We start from the raw sequence: 19,764 nt of genomic DNA, 5'->3' as shown, positions 1-19,764 counted from the left end.
TCTTTCTTTCTTTCTTTCTTTCTTTTTTTTCTTTCCTTCCTTCCTTCCTTCCTTCCTTCCTTCCTTCCTTCCTTCCTTCCTTCCTTCCTTCCTTCCTTCCTTCCCCATAACACCTGCCTTTCTTTTTAACTGTTCCTTCCACTTGGCAGGCAGATACTCTTGGCATGCTCAGAGTTCCTCTTTGATACAAATCCGGGCAGCAGAGGCTGCAGGGGAATTCTCAGCTTGAGCAATCTCCCACCTGGCCCCTTGAGCCAGGGGGAAGATTCTGACTCACAGGCAGGCCCCGACTAGCCGAAGTGCCTAGTCTTCGGGGGAACACTAACATCCACTGCCTGAACAGCCCAACCAATTTCTTTCTTGGAAATGCACAACGGCCGGCTGTTCCAGAAGCTAGACAGGCATTTCTCGTTGAATAAACCAAGAGATGGAAATCAAAATAATTAAAGAGACTGGAGTTAGCAGCACAGCCTTCCGGAAAATGGACCACCTGCAGCTCTTAGGGTTTGGGAGGTTTCTACCTGACCCCCCCCCAAGACCGTCCCCCGCCCAGGCTCGGCCAAGAGTTCACGTCCTACCATGATTCCCATAACAGACAAATGGCAAGGAAAGGAAAGAAGAAAGGGAGAGAGGGAGGGAGTTGGCAATGAGAGGAAGGAAAGAGAAGGAAAGGAAAGAAGGAAAGGAAAAGAGGGGAGGAAAGAGTTGGGAATGAGAGGAAGGGAAGAGAAGGAAAGGAAAGAAGGAAAGGAAAAGGAGGGGAGGAGGAGTTGGGAATGAGAAGAAGGGAAGAGAAGGAAAAGGAAGAAGGAAAGGAAGGGAGGGGAGGAAAGAGTTGGGAATGAGAAGAAGAAGGAAGGGAAGGAAAAGGAAGGAAAGGAAAAGGGGGAGGGAGTTGGGAATGAGAGGAAGGAAGAGAAGGAAAGGAAAGAAGGAAAGGAAAAGAGGGGGAGGAAAGAGTTGGGAATGAGAAGAATGGAAGGGAAGGAAAAGGGAAGGAGGGAGGGAGGGAGTTGGCAATGAGAGGAAGGAAAGAGAAGGAAGGAAAGAAGGAAAGGAAAAGAGGGGGAGGAAAGAGTTGGGAATGAGAAGAAGGGAAGGGAAGGGAAAAGGGAAGGAGGGAGGGAGGGAGTTGGCAATGAGAGGAAGGAAAGAGAAGGAAAGGAAAGAAGGAAAGGAAAAGAGGGGAGGAAAGAGTTGGGAATGAGAGGAAGGGAAGGGAAGGAAAAGGGGAAGGAAGGAGGGAGGGAGGAGTTGGCAATGAGAGGAAGGAAAGAGAAGGAAGGAAAGGAAGGAAGGAAAGAGGGAGAAAGGTTGGGAATGAGAGGAAGGAAAGGGAGAAAGGAAGAAGAGGGAAAATGAGAGGAAGGAAGGACGGAAGGAGGAAGGAAAGGGTTGGGAATGAGAGGAAAGAAGGAAGAAAGGAAGGAAAAAGGAAAGGAAGGAGGAGGAAAGGATATAAGTGCAGAGTGTCTGTAAGCTGCGGAAAAAGAAATAGGAAGACAACATTTTAAACTGGAGCCTATACATACATACATTAATGTTAGCAGAGATGGCTGAAATGACTGCTTGGATTAAAGAAAGAAAAAAAAAGACAGTTCATTTGGTTTCTACTTGGAAGCCGCTTCTGGACTTTGACCTGGAAGGGGGAGGGAAACTTTGGTTTTTGCTGCTTAGATAGGTTTGTTGTTATAAAAATGGCTAATATGTATTATTAAAAGGTAAAGGTTCCCTTTGCACAGATGTGCTGGTCATTTCTGGCTCTAGCGGGGCGGTGCTCATCTCCATTGCAAAGCCGAAGAGCCAGCGCTGTCCGAAGACGTCTCCGTGGTCATGTGGCCGGCATGACTAAACACCGAAGGCGCAAGGAACGCTGTTCCCTTCCCACCAAAGGGGTCCCCCTATTTTTCTACTTGCATTTTTTTTTTACATGCTTTTGAACTGCTAGGTTGGCAGAAGTCGGGACAAGGAACGGGAGCTCACTCCGTGACGCGGCGCTAGGGACTCGAACCGCCAAACTGCCGGCCTTCCTGATTGAAAAACTCAGTGTCTTAGCCACTGAACCACCGCGTCCCTTATATATATTATTAAGTAAAAGTAAAACATGGAGGGTTGTATTTTATTACCTTATTCTGTTGCGCCAAAAAGTGTAGCAAGCTGATGTTTTTCTTTTCCTTCTCTTCCTAACATAGATTTTCCCCTCTTCCCCTATTTTCCCATTATTTTCATTTTTCTACATATTTCTGTACTTTGTTTTGAATAACTAAAACAAAAAAATATGAAATGAAGAAGAGTTCACATCTTTTCTCTGCCACAGAAAACCACACAACCAGCTCATTTGTGGGTGGGGAGAAACCGAGAATGGAGTCTTATCTTCCACTTCCTGATCCTGTTTTCAAATCACCCCAAAGAGCCATTTCTTCCCTGTTCCTGCCCGGGGAAAATGTGGCTCTTTGAAATCCAAAGCACTCTTAGCTATCGACTTTCTGGGATTTTACTGCCAAAATACCATTTTGAATTTTGCCAACTGGGTTTCCCCGACGGCGTCAACAGGCTGAGCAATCGCCTGCTTCAATTAAACTGGAAGCTTTCAAGAAGAGACCCGGACTGCCACCTGTCAAAAATGGCGTAGGGCCTTCTGCTTTGGCAGGTGGGGGGGTTGGGCTAGATGACCTACAAGGTCCCTTCCAACTCTGTTAATCCGTTAACAAAACGGATGTTAGATCAGCTCTGCAGATTAACAGATGAGTAGAGAAAGAGTTATTATTTGGATTTTGGTCACCACGATGTAAAAAAGATGTTGAGACTCTGGAACTAGTGCAGAGAAGAACAACGAAGGTGATTAGGGAACGTGAGGATAAAACATACAAGGAACGGTTGCTGGAATTGGGTATCTCTGGCTTGATGAAAAGAAGGACAACAGCCCTCCAATATCTCAGGGGCTGCCACAAAGAAGAAGAGGGGGGTCAAGCTATTCTCCAAAGCATCAGAGGGCAGGACAAGAAACAATGGATGGAAACTGTAATCAGGGAGAGAAGCAACCTAGAACAACGAAACTTCCTGACGGGAAGGACAATTAACCAGTGGAACAACTTGCCTCCAGAATGAATGCTCCAACACTGGAAAGTTTTAAGAAGAGATTGGACAATCATTTGTCTCCTGTCTGAGTAGCGGGGTCAGACTAAAAGACCTCCAAGGTCCGTTTTCCAACGCAGATATTCTGTTATAAACAAGCAGGAACTGAAAATTAGTCGGTTCGTTTTAGACAAAATGGTTTGACACGAGTCTAACTAGAGGGATTTTAAAAGAGGTGCAGTTGCGTTATTGCAAATGCCCCCATTCAGATGAGTGAGCTGCGGTAAGAAATGGATGCTTTAAATAAGTTAGAAAGAGGCTCAGCCTCTCGACTCCAAAATAGGTTGTTGTGCCACACACCTTTCCTGTTCCGTTGTTGTTTTAGAAGGCGGCAAGAGGTTATTTTCCAAAAGGGCAAAGCTGGATTTGGAGAAGAGGAGAAATCTCTTGCAGAAAAGAAACGATTGCACAGAGAAACAGAGTCACTCTTCGCCATGAAATGGTCTGGCCATTTTGCAAGGCTGTGTGTGCGTTGTTCTTGTTCAAACAATATTTTCCTCTGCTGCGCTATCCACCCAACCAAGAAGAAAATTCTTCTAACAATTTATTACTAGAACGTACAATTGCTTACTCTAAGTACAAATGGAGGAAGAAGTAGTTAAGGGCCCAATGATTGCTTGGGCACAAAGCGTAGGTCACAGCATACAGTTAGAAGATTGGGAGAAAATTGGGACCAAGAACTGCAAATTAACGTTATCAACAGCATATAAAGAAAATTTAATCAAGATGTTTTATAGATGGCATTTTGACACCGGTGAGATTGGCCAAAATAGACCCAAATATGAAACTGCAATGCTGGAAATGTAAACTCATGGATGGAACATACTACCATTTGTGGTGGCAATGCCCCCCAGTTAAAAAAATACTGGAAAAAATGGAAAAATGGATAAGAGAAATTACAGGGTACGATATTGAATTTAAGCCAGAAGCCTATTTTACTGGGGATTAAAGGAAAGAAAAAGAAGAAGAAAGAAACATGCCCAATACATTGTGCAACATATACTAACAGCAGCAAGACTTATCTATGCCCCATGAATATATAAAGATGTATTTCTTCTTTTGTTATTATATCCATAAAATGTTTATAGGATAGATTTGGGGACGATTATATGAATTGTTATAAAATAAACTAAGTAAATTATAGTTATCTCGCAAAGTATCAATGAACAAAATTATAGTCAAATGACTGATTAATAGTGATATTAGGGTATTCAATTTCTGATTGATGAGTTATTATGCAATGTAACTGTAATTGAGACTATGAAATGGATGCACAAAAAATTTGCAAACCAACCGACACACTGCTTGTACATTTATGGAAGAAAGTTGGATGTTTTTATGTTTTGTTTGTTTTTGTTTGTCTTTAAAAACCAATAAAACTTGAAAAGAAAAAAAAAAGAATTACCTATGCCCAAAGCTGGAAAATAGATGATGTACCTTCAGAAAACATGGTAATAAATAAAATACTTGATTGTGTTGAGATGGACAGACTTAAGAGAAAACTAAAAGGTAAAGGGGAATCTGAGTTTTATGAGGTTTGGGAAATGTTATATATATATATATGATAACAGAAATAAGGTTTGATATGGAGAATTGTAAATATTGTACTTAAATATATAAGTAACGTTTGACACAGAACTGTTAAAATGTAAATTTTGTTATGTATTTTGAAAATAAAAAAAATCCCCCCTCCCGGCAGGAGATTGGATGGCTTAGCCCACAGAATCTGGGAAACATATTTGTGTGTGTGTGTGTTTTTTTACTCTGCAAGAACGTGCAAAATTTAACACGCGGGCTTTGCATCTCCGCTGCTGTGGGGAAGGCTGAGAAGTAAATATGAAATGAACTGTTCTCTCCAGAGATTCTTCTCACAACAAGTAATTACGGCAAAGAGCCAGCCTGCTTACCCACAGCTCCCCGCCGATACCCAGGAGAGCCTCCTTCTTCGGCTGATGGAAAACTAAAAACATTCACACATTGTGTTGTTGAGCCTTTGTGCGTTCAGAACAACCGTGGCCTGGTTGGGTTGCTGCTTTCCGGGAAACATGGGTGGCTTTACGCTCTGGAAGATGCAGGGAATAAAATTTCCGGCCCTGCACACATCCCCAAAGGTGTTTCAGTGCAACCAGAGGTTTTCGACATAGGTCTAACTAAACGCAGGCGGCCTTTCTGAAGGGAGATGCACACAGCCCAGACTTTGGAGAGGAAGTTAAGTGACTTCCTCACACCTCTTAGAAGTGCAAGGGGAACAATAAGAGCGAGGGAGAGAACGTTTGTAGCTCAGGGTTGAAATGAAGGGTCTCAGGTGCTCTTGGAGTTTGGTTATTTGTTGTAGACTTTCCTTACCCGACTAAGTAACATCATCAGTGCTAGAAAGGGGGGAGGGGAGGAGGAGGAGGAAGAGGACGACTGTGGCTTTCTTGGTGTTCTCTGACCTTGGTGGTTTTCTTGCAGACGTTTCATTACCCAACTAAGTAACATCATCCGTGCCAGTGAATGGGCCTTGCTCCATTTATATACAGTAGCCCTGACCTTGGTGGTTTTCTTGCAGACGTTTCATTACCCAACTAAGTAACATCATGAGTGCCAGTGAATGGGCCTTGCTCCATTTATATTACAGTAGCTCTGACCTTGGTGGTTTTCTTACAGACATTTCATTACCAAAGTAGGTAACATCATCAGTGCTAGAAGGAAGGGAGGGAGGGAGGAGGAGGGCTGTGGGCTCCTTGGTGCTCTCTGAGATGGGCTGTTTTCTTGCAGACATTTCATGACCCAACTAGGTAACATCATCAGTGCTAGAAGCGAGTGGAGTCTGTGGGAAGGAGGAGGGGAGGAAGGGGGAGAAGGAAGGGGGACTGGGCTTCTTGGTGCACCCTTTGTTGCTTTCTTGAGGACGTTTCATGACCAAACTAGGTAACATCATCAGTGCTAGTGAATGTGTCTTGCCCCTATTTATATATGGTAGCTCTGAGCTGGCTCGTTTTCCTGCAGACTTTTTATTTCCCAACTAGGTAACAGCATCAGTTCGCTTCAGTCAAACCCAGGATAGGGTTTGTTCCGGTCTCCTTGTACCAATCATTGTATCTATGGGGGCAGCTAAGGAGAGCAACAAGGGTTGGCCCCCAATTTATCACAACCAAAGACATGGCAGCCACCCACAAACAGGCCACACAGCGTCCCCTTCGCTGGAAAGTTAAGACAGAGAGATCAAAAACACACAGGGGAATCCCAAAGCTTCCCTTCTACTTCTTCTATTTGAGGTCTTTCAGAAGTGGAGGCAAAAGCACCCACTCCAAATTATTTGTCAGGGTTCTGGCAGTGACCCCGTTTAAATCATGAATCTGGAGTCAAACTTCCAAAACTTCAAAAGGATTTATTGGGAGCTAACATGCCAGCACGACCTGGGTGCAGCCGACTCTGAGACACATCAGTCATTGTCACCCTTGACCCTGGTTTTTCCTCCACCCCCTGGGTGTATCCTAATTCATATTCTCCAATGGGACTCATCCATAGCCAAGAGTCATCAATCAGGCTCTCCAGTTAGAATTTTGCATGGCAGAAACTTCGGTCCCCTTTGAAAACATTTATGGAATGCAGTTTCGGTTTGCAAGCTGTCCCACTGCTCCCCCCTCCCTTTCTATTGGCAACTCCAAAAAGACCATATAAATATTTTATGAGTTAACATCATCATCATCATCATCATTAAATCTTTAGTGAGATTCACAGCCTTTGGGGCTGGGTGGTAGCTCAACAGCTCGAGTCCTAACCGAGGACCTAGGAACTGTTCAGGTCGCGTCGGAGGATATAAGCTGTTCCAAGTAGGGTGGGTTTTTTTTGTAGAATCAGGGTATTCAAGTCTGATAAATTCAGGATTTCCAAATAGCGAGGCAGCCCTTTAGGTATTGCTCCAAGGGCTCCAATTATAATTGGGATAACACACAATTTCTTTTTCCAAAGTCACTCAACTTCAATTTGTAAGTTCCGATACTTTGTGATTTTTTCTTGCTGCGCGTCTACAATTCGTGCATCACCAGTCAGTGAACCAACCCTTTTTTTCTTTTCAACTATTGTTATGTCAGGTGTGTTGTGAGCCAAATGCCTGTCAGTCTGAATTCTGAAGTCCCACAAGATCTTGACTTTTTCATTCTCCAGAATCTTCTTAACCTGATGTTCCCAGTAGTTGTTACTATACTCAAATCCAAACTTTTGGCAGTTTCCAGTGAATGATTTCAGCAACTCGGTTATGGTATTCTAAGTCGACAGTTGGTGAATTTTTGCTGCATCCACTGATTAAATGGTCAACTGTTTCATCTTTCTCATTACTGAGGCGGCATTTGCTGTATTCTTAGTATTAGTATTAGTATACAATGATGTACTCTGATACAAAACCACACTGTGAGCAAACATGAGCGACATTTCAAGCACGCACCAATCTTGCAACAACTCCCACGGACTGCCACAACCAGCCACTGCATGGAAGTACAACGAAAAGATTGTCCGCTAGCTGAGAGCAACCTCTTTCCTTCAGCCCTGTTAATTGAAGAATACAAGACAATGGGAATCCAGTGGGATCCTGGACGATGGAGAATCCACAGATAATGGGATCCATGGCTTTTCATGGCCTTTCCAAGATCATTTAGAGCAGGGGGGGTCAAACTCCAGGTCGGGGGCCCAGATCTGATCCGCGGGGACAGCAAAGGCTACCTACCCACAGTGCCTCTGCGGCGAGCAGAACGGAGCTGGGGAGAGAGCTGGCAAAACAAACGAAAAGCAAAACGAAACGAAAGGAGAAATGTTTCCCTGTTGGCATTTGAGCATCCAAGAAGGGACAGGAAAGGAGAAAGGGAAAGAAAAAGAAAGACAGAAAGAGAGCAAGGAAGGAAAAAGGAAAGAGGGGAAGGAAAAGGAAGGGAAGGAAAGGAAGGAGATGATAAGAGAGGGAGGGAGGGTCTAAAGGAAGTTCTGCCTTAGCATTTGGTCGGCACAGGTGCCCCCCATGACATAAGTGATGTCTAGCTGGCCAGGTCCCCTCCCAAGGTCAAACACAACACTGATACAGCCCTCAGTGATATTGAGTTTGACATCCCTGATTTAGAGGATAAAGAAATATTCACCGGTTCTCCCAGACGCAGCCCAATCCTGCACCTGCAATAATCTATACAAAGCTTGAAACCTGCTGGTAGGGGAATAAAGGATTAGCTATCATTAAACCAAGATTGCTGGTTCTCCGTTTCAGGGTCAAAAACTACCAAAGGCTTTCAGAATCAGAATAGAGCTGGAAGGGACTTCGGAGGTCTTCTAGTCCAGCCCCCAGCTCAAGCAGGAGATCCTATACCAGGGATGGCGAACATTTTAGAGACCCCCCAACCCCAAAGCCACTTACTTATCACCAAGTGCCAACAGGGCAATTGAACCTGAAAACTGAGGTTTTACTACCTCAAATAATGATAAACAAGGCAGAGTTCAGCTAATTGTTCTAAGAAAAACATGATAAATGCACTTTTAGGCCCCTTCATTTTTTTTCTGCTTTTGAAATATTATGTTTAGCAACAATAATTAAGAAAAAACTTTGTAATATCATTTCTCTCTTTCCCTCTGTTTCTCTCTCTCTTTCCCTACCTCTTTCTCTGTTTCTCTTTCTCCCCCCCCCCCTTTCTCTTTCTATCTGTTTCTCTTTCCCTCCTTCCCTCTCTGTTTCTCTCTCTCCCCCTCCCCCTTTCTCTCTATCTCTGTTTCTCTCTTTCCCTCCCTCCCTCTGTTTCTTTCTTTCTTTCCCACTCTGCCACTCTGTCTTTCTTTCCTCCCTCCTTCCCTCTTTCTCTCTCTCTTTCCCTCCCTCCCTTTTCCCCTCCCTCTCTTCCTCTTTCTCTGTCTTTCTCTTTCCCTCCCTCCCTGCCTCTTTCTGTTTCTCTTTCCCTCCCTCCCTTTCTGTTTCTCTCTTCCCCTCCGTCCCTTTCTCTTTCTCTCTCTTTTTTCTTCCCACCCTTTCTCTCTCTTTTCTCTTTTTCCTCCCTCCCTCTTTCTGTTTCTTTCCCTCCCTCCCTCTGTTTCTCTCTTTCCCTCCCTCCTTCCCTTTCTCTCTTTCTCAGCCTCTGTTTCTTTCTCTCTTTCCCTCCCTCCCTCTTTCCCTCCCTCCCTCCCTCTCTCTCTCTGTCCTGCAAGCACTGCCCTATACCATTTCAGACCAGTGACTGTCCAGTCTCTTCTTAAAAACCTCCAGTGATGATGGTTTTTTTTTCATGGCCCTCGTCTTTCGGCAGTTTGAATCCAGGAATCTCACTAATTTCAAAATCCGGCTTGTCCACTTTGTGTATCTTTGGGATGCAGAGGATGTCTAGCTCAAAGTGCCCAGAATCCTTCGGTTGTATCTGACTCGATTTGTTAAAAAAAAAAAAAAAAAACCATATTTTTCTTAAAGGCAGCTGGTTCTAACGTGGCCTCTGGAACAAAGCTACCTTTTCTCCTGCCTCCTTCTGTCTCCAGCTAATCTTTCCCAAAGTCTAATAAAAAAAAATGCAAAAGCCCGGGCTGAATACCGCTCCTCTTTACAGGAATACAGGCGGTCCTCGCCTTATGACAAGCGAGCTCAAAATTTCCGTCGCTCAGCCAAGGATGCTGTTGAATGAGTTGCACACCATTTTATGGCCCTTTTCGCCCCCATGGTCGAGGGAATCATTGCAGTTCGTAAGTGTATCACATCGTTAAGCAAATCTGAATTTGCCCCCCGTTGACTTGGCTCATCAGAAGTGGGCTGGACTAGAAGACCTCGGAAGTCCCTTCCAGCTCTATTCTGATTCGGATAATAAATGGCGACCGCATGGCCCCGGAACACTGCAACCGTTATAAATTCGAGTCAGTGGCCGAGCGGCTGAATTTTGATCACATGACCATGGGGCACAGTAACAATCGTAAGTGTGAAAACTAATCAAAAGTCACTTTTTTTTTTCCAGTTCCAACTTCAAACCATCACTAAACTGATGGCTATAAATCCAGGCCTACCTTGTTTTCCCAAAAATAAGACCTACCCTTTTAGTTGGGTTTCTGCGGGAAATGAAATGTTCTCCATAGTTAAACGTCTATTAAAAGGAGAGAACAGCACAAACACAACTAACCTATTTGGAGTTGTTCGATTCCAGAAATGTTCTTCTTTTTCGTTGCGTTTCTCCGGGAAATGAGAGGTTCCCCGTGCTGAATGCTCATCACATACTTGGCTGGCTCCCTTTGTCATGTTTGCATCTGTGTAATATTTGGGGGTAAATCTGGGAGTACAACTTCCAAATAGTCCCGATGGACATCAAAGCACACCCCAAATCTCCTAAGAGCTGCAAAGAAGTCATTTCTCTTCTGTTATTTTTGGAAATGAAAGTGAGAACTTCAATATTTTTTTCCTTCTTTCATAAAAACCGAGTGGATCTCAACCGTAGTTGGAGCACCGAAGGGAGACAGAAAAAAAACCCCGGAATTGTGCTATTTTGGAGGGTAAGGAGGGGGTGCCCAATGCCCAATTCCAGGGTCATTCTTCTCTCGCAACTCTAAACCCTGTCACATCATCTCCTTTTTGATCTATTTCTACCCGGGATTTGACAGGAAAGCTTTTCTACCACCCTGTTTTCCCAAAAATACGACCTACCCTGAAAGTAAGTCCTAGCTTGATTTTTACATGTACGCCCAATATAAGCCCTACCCCTCAAAATAAGCCCTAATTAAGATTCCTGCCCACTCCAGAGTGCACAAGTAAAAGTTAAGCTAGGATGGGGATGGATTGGAGCTGCCCTACTACTAACCTTTGGACAGGTGTAGCCAGACCTCACACACCCCGACACCTGCCTTGCCAGCCCACTTCTTCTGCAGCCAGCAAGGCTGGCAAAGCTTTCCTGAAGGCCTCTCTAGATGAGAACAAAGCTCTGGATCGATCCAGAGCTCTGTTATAGGCTGCAGAGGCCTTCAGCAAAGCCTTGCCAGCCACAGAAGAAGTTTTTGAAGGCCTCTGACAGCGAAAAGGAGGCTGGGAGCAATGCACGCAAGTGAGGTTATTCAGTGGATAACATCCCCTGAAAATAAGACCTGGTGCCTTTTTGGGTGGCAAAAAATTATAAGACAGGGTCTTATTTTGGGGGAAACATGGTACCTGTACAGGTATTCCTCACCTTCCAACAGTTCACTTACTGACCATTCAAAGGGCAGAAAAAAAGTGGCTTATGGCCGTTTTTCACACTTTATGACTGTTCCAACATCCCTACGACCATGTGATCAAAATTCAGATGTTTGGCAACCACCGCTGTGTCCCAAAGTCACGTGATTCCCCTTTTGCGACCTTCTGACCAGCAGTTGTTGAGGAAGCCAGATTCATTCAACAACCAGGTGACTAACTTAACAGCTGCGGGTGATTCGATTAACAACTGTGGCAAGAAGGGCTGTAAAATGGAGTGAAGCTCACTTAACAAATGGTTCACTTCACAACAGAAATTTGGGGCTCCATTGTGGTTGCGAGTGACGGATTACCTGTTATTTCCCAAACTTTTTGCTTCGTTTCTCGAAATCCCTTATCAGAAACGTCCTTATTTAATGGTCCCTCTTATGATGGCTTCCCGCATTTGTTACCCAATGGAAACATATTTATATTTCTCCCCAATTTGGAGAAATTTACTTGGAGAGCACCACTTTATTGAATTGAATTCTTTATTGTCATTGTACGTATATACACAGTACACATACCACAAAATTCACATAACACCCAGAGACAAGACTCAACACGCACCCACACATGACAATCCCCAAACACCTCGCCATCTGCCAAAATTCCTCGCCTCCTAAAAACACAAAAGCATCCACACAACAGATCCAAGTAAATACTGTCCAAATGCTCACTGATGGTGGTCCTTAAGTTCACTGTTAAGTGAAATTATAGCTCTGGGATAAAAACTTTAGGACAGAAATAAAACATAAACCGGGCGGCCGGGGAGGAGCTCACATTGCAGCCCTGGTCAAAAGGACCCAGCAGAGATTATACTACTTGAGACTTTTCAGGAAGCAACTGAGTGAAAAACTGCTGGTGACCTTCCACTGCTGCACCATAGAGAGTATCTTAACTTACTGCACCTCTGTATGGTTTGCCAATTGCACAGGGGGAGATAGGAAAGCACTCCAGAGGGTGAACATCATTGCCCAGAGGATCTTTGGTTGCCCTCTCCCCTCTTTGGAAGAGCTTTATAGCTCCCGCTGCCTTAAGAAAGTTCAAAACGTTCTCAAAGATCCATCTCATCCTGAGAACCCTTTTTTTTAAACTATTACCATCTGGCAGACGGTACAGGACAATAATAAAAACAAGGACAAATAGGCTGAAAAACAACTTCTACCCCAGGGCAGGAGCTCTGTTGAATTCTACTGTATAGTGCAATATGAATGCAATATCAGGGGTTTTCAATTCATTGTATAGCATGTGAAGGAGGTGTGTTTGTGTTTATTTTCAGTCCTAATTTACACTGAAGGTGGTATTTAATTTCATTGTACGAGGTGCAGTGACAGTAAAGTAAACTAAATCAATTCCTTTCTCAGTTCTTAAGATTTCTCTCTATTTTTTGCAGAGAGGAACTAGACCTGCCTAGGAAAGAACAAACAAGCTTTAAGAGGATTTGGGGGTGCTTTCAAGAATGAGAATTTTTGGAAGCAAATCTCATTTTTGTACACCATTAATTGCTAGAAACTTCATGGTACAGTATCCAATGGCCCAGCACTACAGCCAGCCACCTTCAGATTCGCAGAATTCTCTCTTAAACTTATTTAGGATCCCTAATGACTATCACTGTTGTCTTAAAAATGCGTTCATCATCAACCATTAGTTACAAATCTAATGGTTTATGATGAATGCATTTTTAAGACTACGATCACGATTGATCACTTATTGTTTGTATATACACTGAGAGCTTATGCCCCAGACACAAATTCCTTGTGTGTCTCTAATCACGCTTGGCCAATCAAGAATTCTAATAATTCTAAATGATAAAGCATCATTTCCATTTTAGCCTAGAATAGAATAAAACCACCATTGGTAAGATTTATACCAGGGGTGTCAAACTCAAGACCTGGAAATAGCAAAGAACCGGCCCCATTTTGGCTGGCAGTGTGTGTGATGACCCGGGGTGTGGCACAAACACAACAAAGTCACAAAAGTAGATAAATTCCCTTTAATACCTCCAATTTGGCCCCCAATGTCCAGTTATCCTTGGCTGGAGATCAAACTCTTCCAAAAAACAGTCTACGAAGGGAAGAAATGCAGTCCGAACACAAAGTAAAGATAAATTAGAAATAAAAAACAAAAACAAAACATAAACCACAGCTGAAATAATTAACATGACAGGCCAGGATAATAAATTGCAGACTTCCAAAAGATAACAAGGCACACACAGTTGGGAGGACGCCAAAACCCAGATAAGCCTCGACAAAGATAACGCATGTTTTGCTTCCAGCAAGGTGCTTGTGTGCAAATGCCCTTCTTATATCCTGTTCTTCCAGCTGCAAGTAATGAAAGGGATCAGGGCCCTTTCCTCTCCCGTAAGCCACGTTGCTCCCTTCTCCGTTCTTCCCTGCGTGCCCTAGGATGAAGAGGGGGTGGGCCTGGGTCTTCCTCTGAATGCCCAGCCAGACTGTGCCCTTCCCCCGTTTCCTCCACAGCACCGGAGCCACATTCCCACTCCCTGTCAGCTGCTCCATCTCCCCCTCAGAATCAGACTCCAACAAGGGCATGAATGCCGTCCATCCCAATCTCCCTAACCCCAACCGGCCCACAGAGGACAACTACAATGCCGATCCAGCCCTCGAAGAAATCTAGTTTAACACTCCTGATTTATACAACGTGGAGATAAACCATATAAAGTACATGCAACATGTAGATTTATCTGTTTACAGAGTATACACAAGGGGAGAAAATTACAGTATTCCTGTTGCGCTATCCGAAAAATGAGAATAATTATTATGAAGATGGGGTTCCTGCAAACCTGTATTTTAACCTCCCTCACTGGGAAAGAGCCGCTAGGTGATTCCTTATCCAGTAAATGATTTTATTTAAACTCCAGAGTGAATTGCCTAGCCGTCTTTTGGAGGCCTGTCGGCTTACTTCATTTCTGGTTTTACATGTTGGTCCTAGTGGCATGATCCACACAGGGAGGTTAAAAACTGGTTGGCACAAAAATTCCAGAAGGGTGATTGCCCGTAACCACATTCCTAAAACCTCGCATGAAGCTGAAGCTAATTGCTAAGAAGTTTGAGGTTTCAGCAAGTAATGGTTTTAGGGAAATGGGGTTAGTCAGCAGAGGCCTGTGTGGACAGTCAGGACATGATAGAGGAGAGAGAGGGAGAGGAAGAGGGAGAGGGGAGAGAGAGAGAGAGAGAGGAGAAAATGGTGGAGGGAGAGAATGAGAGAAAGAGAGAAACACACACACACACAGGAGAGAGAGAGAAAGATAGATGAGAGAGAGAGAGAAGAGAGAGAGGGACGAGATAGACAGAAGACAGATACAAGAGATTAGAGAAACAGACAAACAGACAGAGATTAGATAGAAGACAGATACAAGAGATTAGATAGACAGGATAGATATAAAGAGACTAGATAGAAGACAGATATAAGTACATAGATAGATGATATACAGAGATTAAATTTCTAAGTTACGAGACAATAGATAGCTATAGAGATAGATAGATGATGGATGGATGGATAATAGATAGGTAATAGATTAGATAGACAGAAAGATACAAGAGATTAGATAGATAGGATAAATTTAAAGAGACTAGATAGAAGACAGATAGAAGACTACATAGATAGATGATATACAGAGTAAATTTCTAAGTTATGAGACAATAGATAGATGTATAGATAGATGATGGATGGATAATAGATAGGTAATAGATAGATTAGATAGACAGAAAGATACAAGAGATTAGTTATAGTCTGATTGATTGTTGGACAGACAGATTAGACAGAAGACAAATAAAGAGATTAGATAGATAATATAGTTATAGATAGATAATAGAGATTAAATAAATGATTGATAAATAGATACAAGAGATTAGACAGACAGATAGATGATAGATAGATAGATAGATAGATAGATAGATAGATAGATAGATAGATAGATAGATAGAGATAGATAGATAGATGATATAGATAGGTAGATGATAGATATAGATGATAGATGATATAGATAGATAGATAGATAGATAGATAGATAGATAGATAGATAGATAGATAGATTAAAGACAGAAAGATACAAGGGAGTAGATAGATACAGACAGACAGATAGACAGACATGGAAATAAGAGATCCGTCAGATCGACAATGTTTGGAGCAACATAACCAGAGGATTCTCTTCCGGCCCTTGGCTCCTCCAGAAAAAACATAGGCGTGTACCCAGACCTCCCTGCCGTGTCCTATGTACATAAATCAAGACCCAGGAAAGGGATCCCACCCCAGCCAACCTTGGGGGAGAGGAATGAAGAGAAACCTGTCCAAGCAAGGACAGGGAAACCTGGCAGGTGAGGCCAGGGGGGCCTGTCGAGGAGGAAGACACTGCAGCTCCTGTGGCCTTCATATCGAAATCTCTAAACCAGAGGTGGGGAGGGGCGGGGGGGCTTCTAGGCTCAGGTTTAGGGCCACCTGGGCCCACCTGTTTTGAAGACACCTGCCCGCTCCTACTTGCTGGTCCTACTGGAGGAAGCTGGGGGAGAAGGAGGAGGAGGAGGAAGCGGGCTCCAGAGAGGAGGTGGGGAGGTGGCAGTGTTGCCCACCCCACCCTCCCCTCAAAATGTCCCATCTGGGCTGTGCAAAAGCAAGCACCCCCCACCAAGCCAGGGACACCCCCACCCTCCCACCGGCCCTCTTCCTATCCAAGGATTTCCCTCCAAGATGCAAAGGGAGGGAATATTTTGATTCTTTCTGGAGGGAGTTGGGGTGGGGGGGCCTCCTTTTCTTGGCCCGGACCTGAATCAGGCCTGGCTGAGGACCATAGGAACCTGTCCAGGAAGCGGTCGAAGCAGGACCGACGGCAGCCTTGCCAATCCTGGCCCCCTCACCCCCACGGAAATCCGAAAGGGCGATATCACGCCCCTCTCCCTCTTCCCCCAGGACCCCCCCACACACACCAAGGGATTTAGGGAGGGGGCGACAAACCCTCCCACCAAAGCCCGAAGCTCAGAGCAAAAACCAGTGGAAACCCCCCAAAGGGCTGGAGAGCCACGCGCGCTGCGTGGAGGGAAGGAGGGGGAGGAGAGGCATGGGGGGAGATTTGGGGGGGGAGGAGGCGAGGAAGTCCCCCGGGGTCCACGCCGTTTCCAAGGGGAGAGGGGGACACAGCCCCGTCGGGGGAACGAGCGACGTCCCGAGGCTCGACCGCCACCCACGCCGAGGGCCGCGCGCGGAGCCCCGCGGGGAGTAACGTTCACTCGGGGAACTCGACGACGCCAACGGGGGTGGGGGGAGAGTGTCCTCTATATGGGGGGTTGTTGGAAGAAGGGAAGGCGGGGGTCGTCCCCCAGGGATGGTGGGGAGGGCGTGGCCAGACCCCGGCCCGGGGTAGCGCCCACCCACCCCCACCCCCACGGGCCTCGCGCGCCCCTCCCGCCCCCCCCAGCCCCACCCCGGGCTTACCTGCCAACCGGGCGCCCTCGGGCCCCCTTCGGCGGTGGCGCCTCTGCTCCTCCGGCTGCTGCTGCTGCTGCTGCTGTTGCTGCGGCTGCTCTTGCAGCTCCGGCCGGGGCTCTCCAGCAGTCGGACGCGAGGTTGCCCCACTCCGCGCGCGTCCCCGCGCTGGCTGGCTGCTCCGTCCGTCGCGCGAGGGCGCGCACCCCCGCCCCGCAACGCGGAGGGGAGGGGTAAAGGAGGAGGGAGGAGGAGGGCCTCCGGGGCGGCTCGCAAGGCACAGGCCACGCGCGCACCCGAGGCCTCTCCTCAGGGGCCCCCCTCCCCGAGCTGCCACGCAGGCCGCCGCCGCTGCTCTCCTCGGGAACGAGCGCGCACGCGCCAGGAAAGGGGGGGAGGAGGAGGAGGAGGAGGAGGAGCCGTGCGCGCGCGCTCCCGCGCCTCCGGCCGCGGCGGTTGGCTGGTGGGGGTTCCTTTTACGCGCCACCCCGCCGGGTCTCCAAAGCCCGGTGGGCCCGGTGGGTCGGGTTTGCGGGGCTCAGAGGACCCCCCTTCGTCCTCCTGGCCCGGGGGTGGGCCGGGGGGGGCCGGGGGAGAGTCTCCAAAGCAGCCCCCTCTTCTGGGGGACGCGCCGATCGCCGCTGCGCCCCGAACTGCGGTGCGCAAAGACCGAAATTGCGCTCCGGAGAAACTTTTCCTGCCTTTTTATTTTTATTTATTTATTGAAAAAAAAAGCAACAGAGTAAATCTTTGGAGTGTCGTTTCCTGTTGGTTTGTTCTTTCTGCAACAAATGTAGCCTTCCGGACAGATTTGGGAAAGATGAATGAAAGATTTGACACTTGTTAACTATACTTTGCTTACTAAGTAAATGATAGTTATCTCGCAAAGTATGAAGGAACAAAATTACAGTCAAATGATTGATTAATAGTGATACTAGGGTATTCAATTTTTGATTGATAATGTGAGTTATTATGCAATGTAACTGTAATTGAGACTATGAAATGGATGCACAAAAAATTTGTAAACCAACCGACACACTGCTTGTACATTTATGGAAGGAAGTTGGATGTTTTTATGTTTTGTTTGTTTTTGTTTGTCTTTAAAAACCAATAAATTTACAAAAAAAACAACAACAACACTTGTTGTTGGATTGTCTGGGGGGTGTTTGGAGCTTTCCCTGGGAAACGGGAAACACAAACCCCGAAGAAGTTTGGGGGAAGTTGTGGGCTGAGGGGTTTGCTCTGCCCCAAGTCTATAATTCTTATTATTCCAATGATTTGGATTGCAACCCTGGTTTTTGCAGGTTGAAATCGAGCCACAAAGGGTTTCCATATAAGTTAGAACAGTGGTTCTCACCGTTGTCTTCACCCTCTTTAAATGAATAGAATAGAGCTGGGAAAGGGACCTTGGAGGTCTTCTAGTCCAGCCCCCTGCTCAAGCAGGAGAACCCATACTACTTCAGACAAGTGACTGTCCAGTCTCTTCTTAAAAACCTCCAGTGATGGAACAGCCACAAGTTCTGGTGGCAAGCAGTTCCACTGGTTAATTATTCTTACTGTCAAGAAGTTTCTCCTTAATTCCAGGTTGCTTCTCTCCTTGATTAGTTTCCATCCATTATTTCTTGCTTTCTCTTCTGGTGCTTTGGATAATAAGTTGACCCCCTCGTTTTTGTGGCAGCCCCTCATATACTGGAATGCTGCTATCATGTCACCCCTAATTCTTCTTTTCTCTAGACTGGCCAGACCCAAATCTTGCAACTGTTCTTCATATGTTTTAGTCTCCAGGCCTTTAATCATCTCCGTTGCTCTTCTTTGCACTTTTTCCCAAAGTCTTATGTGGCCGGGGACCCTCAAGACTGAATTAAGATTTAAATCCTAACATTTCTTCAACCCCTTGTGATAACATCACGCCCCCCCCGGGGGTCTGTGAACCACAGCTGAGAACCACTGAATGAGAAGGTTTCCAAAAAGTGTGCCATGGGCAAATAGGTGGCAATATAAATCAAAATAAATAAATATTCTCTTCAAATGCATTGTGGGTCTTGGTAGTACAATAATACTATAAATCATCATGGCTAGTCTAGGGAAGAGAAGGACCAGGGGAGACAGGATAGCATGTTCCAATATTTGAGGGGCTGCCACAGAGAGGAGGAAGAGGTCAAGCTATTTTCCAAAGTCCCCGAAGGCCAGACAAGGAACAATGGATGGAAACTGATCCAGGAGAAATCCAACCTGGAATTAAGGAGGAATTTTCTGACAATGAGTACAATCAACCAGTGGAACAGAAGTTGCCTTCGGAAGTTGTGGGAGCTTCATCCCTGGAGGCTTTCAAGAGGACACTGGACTGCCATCCATCAGCAATAGTGTAGGGTCTCCTGCTTGGGCAGAGGGTCAGACTAGATGACCTACAAGGTCCCTTCCAACTCTGTTAATCTGTTAATCTCATATTTATATCATCACATATTTTATGTTATTTTATTTATGGGGTGGTAATACCAACTTCTTTCTCCCTTGGTACTTAAGGCAAACCTCCTGCACAATTTAGCAGATCTGTCAGTGATCTATCTGTCAGATCTGGGTAGAACCCCAGCCAGGCAAAAATTAATCCTGTTTGTCTTCCGTGCTGGGCCTGCCATTGGAAAACGGGAAGAAAATTTAACTCAAAACAACCACAGACTTCGAATCGGCATTCATCAGGGCGAGAGGCCTATAATTTTTGCATTCCGGTTGATCTCCTGCTAATTGTACAGCGACTGAGCGAGGAAATGCACAACAGATTAATTCTCCTGCAATTACTGCATTAAGCAGTCAGGCTAAGTCATAACATCCTTTGTTTGGGTTTTGACTCCGCCGACAGCCGCTGAGATTTTTTTTGTAAGCCACAGTTTATGGCTGATTGTGCCGTGCGCTCTCTCCGAAGGGTAAGGAACCGTCAGCTCTGGCTAAGCGGACCCTGGTTTTGTAACTGTATGTGGTAAGTCAGAGTAGCGCATTAAAAT

At 45.5% G+C, this 19,764-nt stretch overlaps 1 protein-coding gene across 2 annotated transcripts in view; it reads right to left on the bottom strand.

Annotated features, from left to right (window-relative positions):
• Positions 1-17,133, bottom strand: part of NEK6 (NIMA related kinase 6) — an 84,332-nt gene extending 67,199 nt beyond the window's left edge. The window contains exon 1 of one of the 2 annotated variants that reach the window (XM_087944029.1): positions 16,775-17,133. The gene's annotated coding sequence lies outside the window, so the exon portion shown is untranslated. The remainder of the gene's footprint in view (positions 1-16,774) is intronic. The other variant, XM_087944025.1, reaches the window with a different exon arrangement.
• Between the last annotated feature and the right edge of the window lie 2,631 nt (positions 17,134-19,764).

This window comes from Notechis scutatus, chromosome 15, assembly GCF_049901735.1.
Source record: "Notechis scutatus isolate UNSWTSFEM ecotype Mainland chromosome 15, rNotScu1.2, whole genome shotgun sequence".
Lineage (NCBI taxonomy): Eukaryota > Metazoa > Chordata > Lepidosauria > Squamata > Elapidae > Notechis > Notechis scutatus.
The sequence above is the reverse complement of the archived record's forward strand: the minus strand, read 5'-3'. Positions and strand labels throughout refer to the sequence as shown.